At 41.6% G+C, this 13,119-nt stretch overlaps 1 protein-coding gene across 4 annotated transcripts in view; it reads left to right on the forward strand.

Moving 5' to 3' along the window:
* Window positions 1-13,119, forward strand: part of CRB1 (crumbs cell polarity complex component 1) — a 213,046-nt gene that overhangs the window by 156,989 nt on the left and 42,938 nt on the right. The window lies entirely within an intron of this gene.

Consider the following 13,119-nt stretch of genomic DNA (forward strand, 5'->3'; position numbering starts at 1 on the left):
AAACCTGCATTATCTAAAATGTCTGCATCTTTCACAGCTGTTTCACTGATGCTAGACAGCCTAATTTCAGCACCTTTTAATCTCTTAAAATACCTATTTTCATTTATCACAGTAGCTGACTTTATGCCAGTGAATTCTGATTGAGACTGAATTTGATTCACATTTTGATTCAGTAGAGTTTAAATTATAATTAATTTTATTCATGTGGTATTTTAAGGTATTAAATTCTAACTTCTCTGTTTGCATAAAGCATAGATATATGCATTTATTAAGTTAGGCACTATATATTACAGTACATGGAATTTATTGGCACCTGTCTGTAATTAGCACACTCAGTCACCCCCAGATTATCCAAATGCTTTGGATGCCCCTCAAGTTCTTCAGAAAAAACACTATGTGAAACTTGCATTCAAAATCCGAGGAAACTTTTAGCATTTTTATTTAATTCCATATTCATCTCAAATTGCACAGTAGCAGTACTAAATCTTTTGTTTATTTCTGTACAGGGCTAATTCCCTTTCTTAGCACAAAAACATTAATGGACTTCAAACAGATCTCAAGTCTATGTGGATGGCTAGTGGCACCTGCATTGCTTCTATTGAGAGAGAAATCAAAAGCATACACATTCTGACTTAAAAGAAAAAGGTCTTTATTGGTTTGGGGCAATTACAGATAATGAGATGGATGGGAACAGATCATTTCAATGTCTCTGAATATTTTAGCTCAAAACAAGACCCTGAGCACCCTTTACTCAGGCAATATGCCCACTGGAGTGTTGAGCTGGCACCAGGAGAGGAAAGCAAGGACCGTGTAAGTTATCCTAACCAGTATTTACATAAGGAAGAGTGATTGGCTGCTCAGTGTTTGTGATGGAGTGATTGTCCTAGCTTTAAAAATAACTAAAAGCCTGACCCTTGAGTTCAATGGAAATTTAGGCTGAGTTGGGACTGCAAAAGCCAGCTGGCCCTCAGTAGTGTCCATGTGCAGATAACTGCAACATCTCTGAAATTCAAACAAAATAGAAGCTTCAGCTTTTACTTTTTTTTCCAAGCAAGAAGCTTCAGATGTCCAGATGCCACAGCAGCAGCGCTGCAATATCCCCTGAGCACGCAGTTCTGTAAGATGCCTTGACAAAGACAAAATAAATATATCCACCACAAATATATATGGGTCTGTTCTTCTCATAATTACTGTGGTAGCACCTAGAGACCTCAAGCAGTTTGGACCCCCTTGTACTAGGTGCTGTACAAACATACTGGAAAAGACATTCTCTGCCCCAGACAGCTTACATGCGAAAGGACAAGACCTAAGAAGTGGAAAAGACAAAATATTCCTCTTATTGTTCTTACACATATTTTATGAGAGAATTGGAATGTTCTTCCTTTGTAGGTAGTGCCATGTGGGGTGATAGACCATGATTGTTGGGGATTGTGAACTTTTTTTTTTTATATGGAGATATACCTATCTCATAGAACTGGAAGGGACCTTGAAAGGTCATCGAGTCCAGCCCCCTGCCTTCACTAGCAGGACCTTCACTATCAGGACCATCTATGAGGGGAGAAATACCACTCTGCTTTTTTACAGAGGACATTGGTGATAGCTGAAAGTGGGTAGGCAAAAATAACATGTAAAAGTGTCTCAGAGCCAGTTCACCTCAGTAGGCAAAGATACCTTTTGATCTGACACAGAAAAAAGTAAACAAAGCCTATTCTGCCCACCCTGATGAGCTTCCACTTCATTTGGCTAAGATCAGGATCACATTCAAACTTGATACATGTCCACTGAGGGACCAGACTATTTTCTGCTTTTACATGGAAATAGACTCAATTACCTAGCAGATTTTTTCCATCTTTAACTACTATGATTTTCAATAGAGCATGGAACTGGGAAGTTAAGGGAGAAGTCTCCAGAATTTCTTGCAACCCTCATGCCACCTACATCACTGTTTACAACACACTGGGAACACTCCATCAGGCATTCACTTCCATCTCCAAGTGATAGCACAAAACAATGTGTACCCCAACTTCATCCAACGCACACTCAAACGCCAGACCATAACAGCAACGTCTGTAATGGTAAAGTAGAATAACATTATATATGGGTGTCATCAACCATGCCCAGTACTTAATACAAGAGAATATGTGGTCAGAGTTCAAGTTGTGTGTCAGACAGAAAATCCCACACCTTCCTGTCAGCAACAAAGAGGCATACCAAAATCCTAACATACCCATAGGCAAGTCAAATCTCTGAATCCAGATAGGGACTATGTGTGAAGGCCGGAGTTCCAGCCAATGATAATCAAGAGATGAAAGGCCAGGAATACATATTTTATATTGAATTTTATTTAGCCTTTTCAAATATGCATTTATTTCAAAATTTCCTTCAAACCTAAATTTGCTGCTGTTAGTTCTCCCTCATCTGGGCACTGATTAACTTTCTATTAGGAAACTGCTGACAAGATAAAAATATACACAAACTTGTTAACAAGAACTATAATTAACTACATAACAGAAAATAATGGTGGGTGTCATGTGGTGAGGCAAGAAAATGTAGCCAATAAAGGTTTACCATTAATATTTACAGTTGGAAGCACTAGATGGCTGCAATCTAAGTGCTGCACCAACAAACGATAGCTGTTGACTTGATACCTTGTAGGCTGACAGTGTGAAATATTCAAATAGCTACTTTCTTAATCATCACTTGGCAGCATCATGGTAATGCTAGGTAATACCACATGGCTGGGGGGAAAAGTTCACTGGATATTGTTTGCATTACTATACTTTTTTGATTAGCAGATTTGCACTGAGTTGAAGTACTCATGGAGTGCTGGCCAGTTGTAACACAAAACTGGGAATCGTGACTCTTTGTTTCCATTCCAGACTGCCACTGACTTACTATGTTACAAGGGCAAATCACTTACCTTCATTACCTTCATCTTCCCATCAGAGTTGTGAGGCTTAAGAAACTTGGACAAAATACAGTCTGTTACTGCAAACTATTAATAATCATTATTACAGAAATCAAGATATTATACAATGGAGATATGTATAACAGGTACACTCTGATCCTAGGACAAGTAGTGCAATGCACCAGCTTTGGGTCAGATTGTGACTAGCACTTGGGTAGATGCTCAGAGGAAAAAGGTTCAATAAGTCTCCCCCAGTTTGTGAGATCTATACAAGGACCAGTCATGCATTCTATCCCAGAGAGTATGGGGAGAAGTAGGACCAGGGCTTCACCTCCCTCTGCAGAAACCCATGGAGTGGGATGGCAACTCTAGGGGGAACTGGTGACCTGTGGTAGCACTACCACCAACATGGACCAGTGCCAAAATAGTGTAATTTGGCCCTTTGTGTATGTGATGATGTTGCCCTACAGTGACTATTCTAGTGTTGAACTCCAGTGATCTAATTTCAGAGACAATAAAGGACCTACTACTAATACCATTTAAGGGACATCTCCTTTAGCTCAAGTACTGGAAATGTTGGAGTTTCTAGTCTTAGGACCCAGGAAGGTTAGAGAATTATCTCATAATTGCATTGTTGTACACAGTACAGCCATTTGTTATAGTGAGGGAGGGGGGCAAATACACTACCACATAAAAATGTGTTGTGATAATGGGGAAGCCCTCAAGCACCTCAACACTCTGCAGTGTGAAGTGGTGGACAGTGTAAACCAGGGCTGGCTCCAGGCACCGCTGAGCAAGCTGGTGCTTGGGGCGGCAGATTGTTCGAGGCGGCATTCCGCCCAATCCTAGGGCGGCACAGCCACTTTTTTGTTTTTGTTGTTGTTCTTGTTCCGCTCCAGCCGCCCTGTAGGGGGTGGCGGCGCGGAGAACCAGAGCGCCTTGCAGGGCAGTCCTCTTCCTTCCCTCCCCGCCGACCGGAGCGGAGCCCTTGCGGCTGGCGGCAGGAGACGGCGCAGTGGGAGGGGCCGTGTGGCAGCGCCCCTGCTGTAGCCCTGGCCTCCCCCTTCTCTCTCTCCCGCCCACTCCCACCTCCTCCCCGCATGCACCCGCGCTCCGGCCGCGCTGCAGGTTTTTTTTTTTTGCTTTGCCGTTCTAGCTGCCCTGTTTTTTTTGTTTGTTTGTTTGTTTTTTGCTTGGGGCGGCCAAAAAGCCAGAGCTGACCCTGGTGTAAACCTGCCATATCAATTATTATAATGAGACGGGGGGGATACAGAAACACTCCCTGCCCATATCTATCTGTGACCACCAATGGAGGCCTCGCTTGAAGCTAAGTCCAAACCTTTTGCTTCACATATGTATCTTGTCACTCTTCTCAGCACTACATTGTTGTGGGCAGAGGGGGGCAGGGGCATCTCGTTAGAAGTGAGAAAATAGCAAATACAATGTACCATAGCCACATAGAATATTTACACTAACCTCAAATGGCAAAGAGAAGATGAGACTTTCAAAGGGACCTATGAGAGTTAGGTGCCCAACTCACACTGAAAATCACAGGAGTTGGGTGCCTCTCTTGGGCCCCTTTGAAAATCCCAATCTTAAGGCCTATCATGCCCATACGTGAGTAGGTGTGCTCTTGGCCAAGAGATGATGAGCTCTTTCAGCTCACACTGGCTTCAGTGGAATATTAGAATGCTCATTGCTTCTCAGAAGATGCTCAGCATGTCACAGGATTGGGCCACAATTTGTGCTCACTTACGCTGGCTGCACACAGAAATTAGTCACAGTGAGGTCATACAGTTCCCGTAGCGTTCTTCTATTTTTATTGACCAATGGCATTTGTTCCTCCGTCAGAACTCTCTAGTAACAAACATTGTGTCCGTACATCTTTTGGAGCACAGCATGCAGGGCCCACAGCATGCCTTGGAATTGTAGTGCTGTCTGCAGGATCTGGATTGGACAGATCTTTCATTGGAATTGGTCAGAACAAATGTTCTTCATTCACAAGGTAAATTATTTCTACAGAGAGACTAGTGACTAGGGGCCAGATGATAAAAAGATGCCCTTCGTTAAACTTGTGCAATTCCATTAAAGTCAAATGAAATCAGCTGGGATCACACACAGGGGCCAGGATTTGACTGTATATGTTGAAAACAGTGCAAGTTGATACGCAATGGCAAGGCTTTGCATAGCGGAACAACTAAGCATTGCGTGCCTGATTCCAGTTTCACCTGGACTGGTGTAGTGCTGGTATGACACCACTGCCTTCAGTGGAGTTACTCCTGATTTGCACCAGCATGAAGGGGATCAGAATCAGGCACTGGATGTTCATTCCAGATGAGAAAAAATGTGTGAATTAGTCTAAGGTTCACAAAAATTAAAGGTTTACATTAGAAATAGTTCAGCATGCTCCCTGCCATGCAGATTGGTAATCCAGATGCATTTCATCATCCACCCCTCCTTATCCCCTGCCCAGCTCATCTATGTCCAAATCTTGCCACTTCTTCCAACATAACGTTTCATGCAGGCCCTCATTATCCCCCATTTTGAATGTTACAACCTCTTCCTCTGCTCCATCAATGCCCACATCACCCCTCTCCAAGCCATACAAAAGGCTGTTCAGAGATTACCCTCCTTGCCCATTGCTCTAACCATTTCACCCTCTGCAATGAATCCCTCCATTTCTTCCCTGTTCTGCAGCACCAAATCCTCCTCACCATCAGTTCTCATGTATTTCTGCCCCTCCCTACTTACCTGCTCTTAGCTTTCAACACCTTGCCCTGCCCTCCACTCCTCCCCCCCCCCACCACCAATGACAGCTTTGGCTCCCCATTCATCCACTTCAGCCACAACCCACTTCCACATAGCCCATAGCATGGAACACCCTTCCTAAATAGACCTGTAAAGCCTCTGCCCTTAGCTCCTCCAAATTCTTCCTCAAGACCCATTTTCTGCCATGGCACCTACAAGAAATTAACCAGCTAAATATAGCTGGCTAGGGGGCAGTAGGAGATAGTGACTGTTTTAAATAATCTTCTGACAGGATATTTTATCCATCCTCTTAAATTGCTTGTCTTCTGAGGCTTCGATCCTGTGGTGGGATCTGTCCATGTGGATGCTTACCTTTCAGGTGTTGAACCTTATGTTGTAAGATTATTTTCCTATGTGAGGCCAGCACCTAACATACCATGCTGAGGTGCTACCATAAACCAAGTAATAATTATATGTAATAACTAGAAGCTTTACCCAAACTGGAGGGAATGTCAATCCACAGAGACTGACACATTTACTAAAACACTGTGTCTTATTGTTTTCCTGGTCTGAGATTTAGCAACTATGGGCCAAATTTGTCCTGAGCCTAATTTCATTTAGTTCAGGGGGTTTACATGAGGGGTGCATTTGCCCTCTTGTGTTTTTAAATTGAAGCAGATGGTTAAGTTTTACACCAGAGGCTGTCAGTAGAATTTTAAAAGGCATCTGATAACAACACACTGAAGCTGTACATTCAATCTGTGCAGCACCAGCAGAATGGTCCAGAACAGAACTTGAGCACATTTGTAAAATTAGCATTGGCACTCGTTGCAAAACAGTATCAGTTTGTATGCTAAAAGCCCACTCCTTAATAATGGCTTTTCTCCTGAAGCAGCCAATTGAAGCATTCTGCTCCAGAGATGGAGAAGTGATGGTGAAGGAGAAAAGGCATTTCAGACTCAATCCTGCGAGGTACAGACCAAAGCATTTAACCATGTGCTTAAGGGACTATGCACATGCTTGAAATTAAGCACATATATGATGGGAACCAGAGCACTCAGTGTAGGTAACACATAGGAACCCCTCTAGAAAAGATCACTCTTATTAGGTTGCCTCCTGTCTAAAAAGACCATCCCAAATAATCTCCAAAGATATGCTGCCTCATCAGACCACCTCCATTGACCAACCAATATTGTACAATGAATACAACACAAACAGGATATTAATATAGCAAGCAGTTACAGAAAATATACTTTAGATCTATTTGTCCTTTGTTACGTTCTTTATAAGTCATTCTTTAGAATCAGCTACTGAGTTCAGCAAATCTGGATTTCCAAGGGCTAATAATGTAAATAAAATGTTAGTTTAACTGACTATTGCTGCAACCAAATACTGGAACTTTGGTGAGAGTGGCTTGTTTTGGTTTACACATTGCACCATTTTTAAGAGCTCTAGGAACACTGATGATGGCCCTGATCCTGCAGTTTGAATCACGTGAGCAAAAACCCATAAGGAGTCCTAACTATGCAGATCAGATGGCAGGACTGAGGCCAACATTTGTAATTCCCATGTTTTAGCTGATGACATCTGCCTCACTGTTAACTCTTATAGGGCTCAGTCCTCAACTCCCCTTGAAATCAGGAGGTGAAACCTGGCCTCACTGCAGTAAAAATGAGCTTTGCCTTTGACTTCAATAGGGCCAGAATTTCTTCCAGTGAGAATGAATGTTCTCATTCATCACCTTGCTAGGCTAGATTACAATAGACAGCTAAATCCACAGATTTCAATCATCTGCATGTGTGCTCGCTTTCTAACGGGAGGTCACAGATGAGATGTTTCTTGCTTGAAAAAACAGACTATTTGACTGTAAATTAGAAAAATACAATCCAGTTTAGCAATTGATCACAATAGCTACGACCAGCTGTCCCCCAACATTTACTTGCGAAATCACCAGCACAAATGGCTGTTAGACAACTAAGTTTTGACAGTTCCAAGAAAGGAATTTACTCAGATTATGCAATGCATTTAAGCCATTCAGCCTATGTTCTGTACTTCAGTGGAGAGTTGACAGTGATGATTATGATTAGTTACTTCTGAGACGCTTTTAAAAAAAGGTTCAGAGAATAACATTCAGCAAGATGACATTGCAGGTATTAATAAACCATAAAATAGATAAAATAAAATTAAGGTTTAAATGATAGGTTGAAGGAATTAGACTAATGGTCGTTACATGAGTGAGTTAAAGAAAGAGCTTTTCACCTCCAAAAGTCTGGGCAAAATAGAGCTCAAGTAGACATGAATCTGTTAAATTCAACTGAGTCCATAGTGTCTATTTTTTTAGATAGAGAAACCAACATACAGGTCTGCAAAGCTCTCAGACTCTGCTGGTTGATGTTTAATATTGGAACAGCAGTTGTTTATTCTAGGTGATTCTAGCCAGAGAAATCCGTGTTCATTTGTGAACGTAAAGAACTCACAGCATTTTAAACAGAAAAAGGAAAATTCATTTAGCCCTGCATGTGTTGCTAATTTAATGCCATTTTAAGGTATTGGGACAAAGTCAAGATATTAATTTATTGCTACTTTACTGTTGTTATAAATAAAGTGGGGCCCCATATGCCCCAAGCCAGAGGTTATCAGTGCATCACATTATAGTGGGTTTCTGTACAAGTGGCTGGATTTCTTACTGAACTACTGGGGTTCCTGTTGGAAACCAACCTTAGAATAATTTTCTGATAAGAAGGTTGCAAATCCTTAGTGATCAGTGTATCTATGAATTTTTTAATCAATTTTATGGCTTTTCTTTGACTGGTCAAATTATCATTATATGCCCTCACCCACTTTAAAGTAATTCTGACATAGATTAGAGATACTCAAGCCAATAGTTGCTCATTACTGTAGCAAATGTTTTTGGTTTCTAGACAGTAAACATGAAGACATGGACCAGATTTGCTTCAGTAGGAATTAAGCGATAAGCTGACCAATAGTGTCAGGACTCATGGTTACTCACCCAGGAAAACACAACACCTCTGGGCTAACTGCTCAGGGAAGTGTAATTGTTCTTAGATGTAGGAGAGCTGAGCTGATTAGACTTCACAGTTCAGTACTTTTTAGGGAAGTATTATAAGTATTATTTATCTGTTACTAGGGTGACCAGACAGCAAATGTGAAAAATCAGGACAGGAGGTGGGGGGGGGGGTAATAGGAGCCTATATAAGAAAAAGACCCAAAAATCAGGACTGTCCCTATAAAATCGGGGTACCTGGTCCCCCTGTCTGTTAATCAAATCAAGGAACACTGGTGGTGCACATCGGCAGCTGCAAAATTCTAAGCAAGTGATGCAAATGGCAGTGGAGGGAATGTTCCAGAGGCTCTACAATTTCCCATATTTTAAAGCTGCCAGTGATGTTTGTGTCTTGCTAAACTGCCCGATTATGGCTGTTCCTATGTAGGGGCTGGAATAAAAGGGGACTGCTTCCTGTGCTAGAAGCAGCCAGAATCCAGCCATTTGTGCTTTCTGAGTGAAAGCTGCCACTCTTGCTTCTGGACACATCACATGCCCCAACAAAGACATTTATTCTCAGGCCATGTCACTACTTGCCCTATGCAACAGCAAACACCAAGATGGCAGCACCAGGGGAGCACATGTGGCTCGTTTTGCACCATACAGCAAGAACCATTTTGGCCTGCATCCCTCCCGCCCCGGTACCTGGAGACACAGGGCCTAGTTCTCTGATCACTCATGTTTGCATAAATCAGGATTAATTCCAGTGAAGCCACTAGAGCCACAGTAGTATAAAATAATGTGAGAAGAGAATGAGGCCCATAATGTCTCCTGGCACATCTCCTCAGGCACTACACCCCACCGCCCCACTGACTCCCAGAGCCAGAATTCAGTCGTACATTTTTCAAATGTTTTCCAGTCAAAATGTGTTCTCATGCAACCCCACCCCATTCTACACTATTAATTTTCAGAAGGGAGAAATTCCTTTGCTACAAATTTTCTTCAAAGAGTGAGAAGCGATTACAAAAGAATGATGTATGTTATGTGGCTTTGGCTTTGCAGTTGGGCCCTGCTTATCCAGCAGTCTGCCCACACACTACACAATGGGAGCTGGGAACTAAGTATGTACTTCTAGAGTGCACTAACAAAATCACCTGCGTGGTACTCTTAATAGGCCTTTAAAAGTTAAAGGGCTTAATTCTCACCTTTCACCCCAGAGGAGGATGCATGCCAGAGCTGTCCTGTGGACAGTGCATACATAAGCCTTTGGAATCTGGGGAATGTAAGTGATTATTGGTTATTGAGTGTAAGGTTGTTGTTTAGCCTTGCTTGCGCAGTCAGGGGAGCTGAGGGCACTTATCACCATGCCAGTGCAAGCCCTTAAGTTTCAACTATTGTCTCCTGCTGCTGTGTATGTGAGTTCCACAGTCTAAGTGCAAACTGCCATAGAAGGTTTGTGTGCATGTTACCCTGCAGCACTCAGCTGCTGTTTAAATGACTTACTTTAGCTTTAGCACGCTCTAGATGAAACCAGTATTTTTCCTTCACTTCACCATCCTACAAATCCTCAGCAATAGCACCCAGGAAAACAGGACACTTCTGGCCTAACTGCTCAGGGAAGTGTAACTGTTCCTTAGATGTAGGAGATCTGGGCTGATTAGACTTCACAGTTCCGTACTTTTTAGGGAAGTATTGTCAATATTACTGGTTATTGTTTTCCCAATACTGAATGGAGCTGACATAATTCTGCAAACACAGCATCAGTTAGTGTCCTATTTCGTCCACAGTCTGGAATCTACAATAGCCATTCACAAACCCAATTAAAGAATTACCAATGGATTCAAGTAATTTATGTTAAAAATCTCTAGCCCAATTTAGTGAATGATGTAACATAAACATCGCGTTTCTTTTTGCTTAAGTCCAGTAGCTAATTAAGAGCAATTTTCAGCAAGAACTAATTGAGTAACATTGACTTTTATTATTTTCTTGCTTAAAAAGGTATAAAAATACCATCTTGCACAAGTTTTTCTTTAACTCACAAAGCAATGAGCCCCGAGTAAAGGTCTGTTGATGATTGTTATCTGCAGTAGGAAGAAGTGCAAAATGTAACAACAGGTAATAAACCAATAATAAAGGCTAGGATTCAGAGGAGCCCTAAGGGAATTAGGCACCCAGTTCCCACTGAGCATTTAATGGGATAACTCCCATGGGCCCCTTGGAAAACCTCGGCCAAACATAGCTTTTTGGGGGGAAGGGGGACAAGACTGAGGTGAACATAAAGATAAGTCTGTGACTCCCAAATGCTGGATACTGAGCTGCTGGATACTTATAGGCAGGCCCTGATCCTGAAAGCCACTCCATGTTGATGGACCCCTATGCGTGTATGATGCCCCGTGAAGTCATGGTGTTTCATGCAAGTACAAAGGCTGCCAACATGGAACAGTTTGCAGGATCCAAGCTTTATAGTATAGGCAAAGAATTTAAGAAATTACATCACCCATTCAGGCATTATGCGGTCCCCATCACCATGGTGTCGGAGTACCTCAGAGTCATTCCTCCATCTATAGTGGTCACCATTAAGCAGCAAGCATTTGCCAATAATTTTTCACATTGGGAGTGGACATCACAGTTCATGCCTATAAATTGGTCACCATTATAATCTTTACGATATTACCTAACATTAGTCATTTAGTATTACATCTGTTCCCTACATACAGTTAATTATTTGTAAACAGCACTGTACTTGGATTAGAAAACAACTGTGGCAACTGCATGGTATCTGTTAGCAAATATTGAATTTTGAAAGGCAGCCACTGAGTATAACATTATCTTTTAGGCCATTCTGATAACCAGCTGTCTTGAAGAATAATTTTACAACATGCTCCTATTTAGGATGTTTCCAGGTGTTCTGTAGCAATTTGTTTGTGCTGAGACATAATAAAATATACCACATATCCTTCCTTGCTTCTCAGGATATTTTTTCTCTCTTCTCTTAGTGCTCTAGGGAAAACTGCTTGTGTTGGATCCCATTACAGCCCTGTGACAAAGCGATTAAGCATATTGTATACTGAAAGCAAGTGGCCATGACCTAATGCTCAGATCAAAGATGGAGCTCTTATCACAGCTATCATGGGAAAGTTGGCATAGTGTAATATCAAAATGTGATGCTAAATTGAAAAGTGATGTACTGCTGTGATGATCTGTGTGGAGACATTACCCATATATTACTCAGTGCCTCAATACTGCAGGAGTCTTAGAATAGTGGATGACCTTACATGTATCACAGGCCAGTGAACACCTTATTCCTGTTGGTAAGCAGTTACTCACATGAGGAATCGCATTAGAGTCCAAGGGACTAGTTATGTGGGCAACTGCTCACTAATGCAAGTGAGGGGTTCACAGTCTGGCTCCATACAAAGTGCAAGGCAATAGCCAGGGAAAATAACAGGATGAGTTTAGACAGAGGTGTGACTTTAATTCTTTATTTCCTGCTTTTAAATCCAGCCCCTACCATTATTCAAACATGTTTTTTATTGTGGGTTTGTTAATTGACACCACTTCCCCTTAAAAAGCAGGACAATTATGTTCCTAAAGATGCTGCTCAGGGCTTCATCTTTCCTGAGACCATGAAAGATTTTTTTTTCATGTTTCCAAGTGTTGTCATCAATACCATATATTGTGACAAGCCAATCCTGATGCCCACATTCGAGATTTCTGATTCTTTTTCAGACAATACAATTTCTTGTATGTTTTCCAAATTAAATTAACTGTTCAGCAATCAATTAGTGAAGAAACAGTTGATCCTGATGGGACCAGACTACAGAACCTTCTGGCAACTCTACATCAGTTCACTGCTAGTGCTAATCAGGCTACCCGCACTGTAAACCTGAGCTTTGCTATGAGCGCTGACAGATCAGGAGGACAGTCCATGACCCACAGTTTTTAATAGCTCAATATGGCCTAGCCGAGTGGATTGAGGAAGGATGAATTTTTTTAATTTTGGAAAATCAGCAGTGAACACTGAACAGAGAAGCAAAGTTGGTCAATATGTCCCTTTATGATAGAAAATGGCTCTACAGATGATCTTACTCAAAGCTGTAGCCACTTGACAGATTGGATCAGGTTGAGATGTTTTGACAGATTTCAATTCTAGGAACATCTGTAGCTCCACTAGCTTCCTCCAGTGTAGGTCACTGTCCAGTCAAGAATGCTCCCAAATCAAACACAAGAGGCATACAGAAGAGGCAGTGTTCCTCTCCATAATAGCATTTCTGTAGTAATTTCTATTGCACTAGACTAAAATATCCAGGCACCGAATGGTTATGCACAAGGATAAGAATTCAGTGATAAATTAAGCAGAATGACTACTGCAAAACAACAGAAATATATTTTTATACTGATCAGTATATAGTATGAATTCAGCTTGGATAATTCTGACATTTATTCCTATTGTATTTGT

This window comes from Malaclemys terrapin, chromosome 8, assembly GCF_027887155.1.
Source record: "Malaclemys terrapin pileata isolate rMalTer1 chromosome 8, rMalTer1.hap1, whole genome shotgun sequence".
In the NCBI taxonomy this organism is placed as follows: Eukaryota; Metazoa; Chordata; order Testudines; family Emydidae; genus Malaclemys; species Malaclemys terrapin.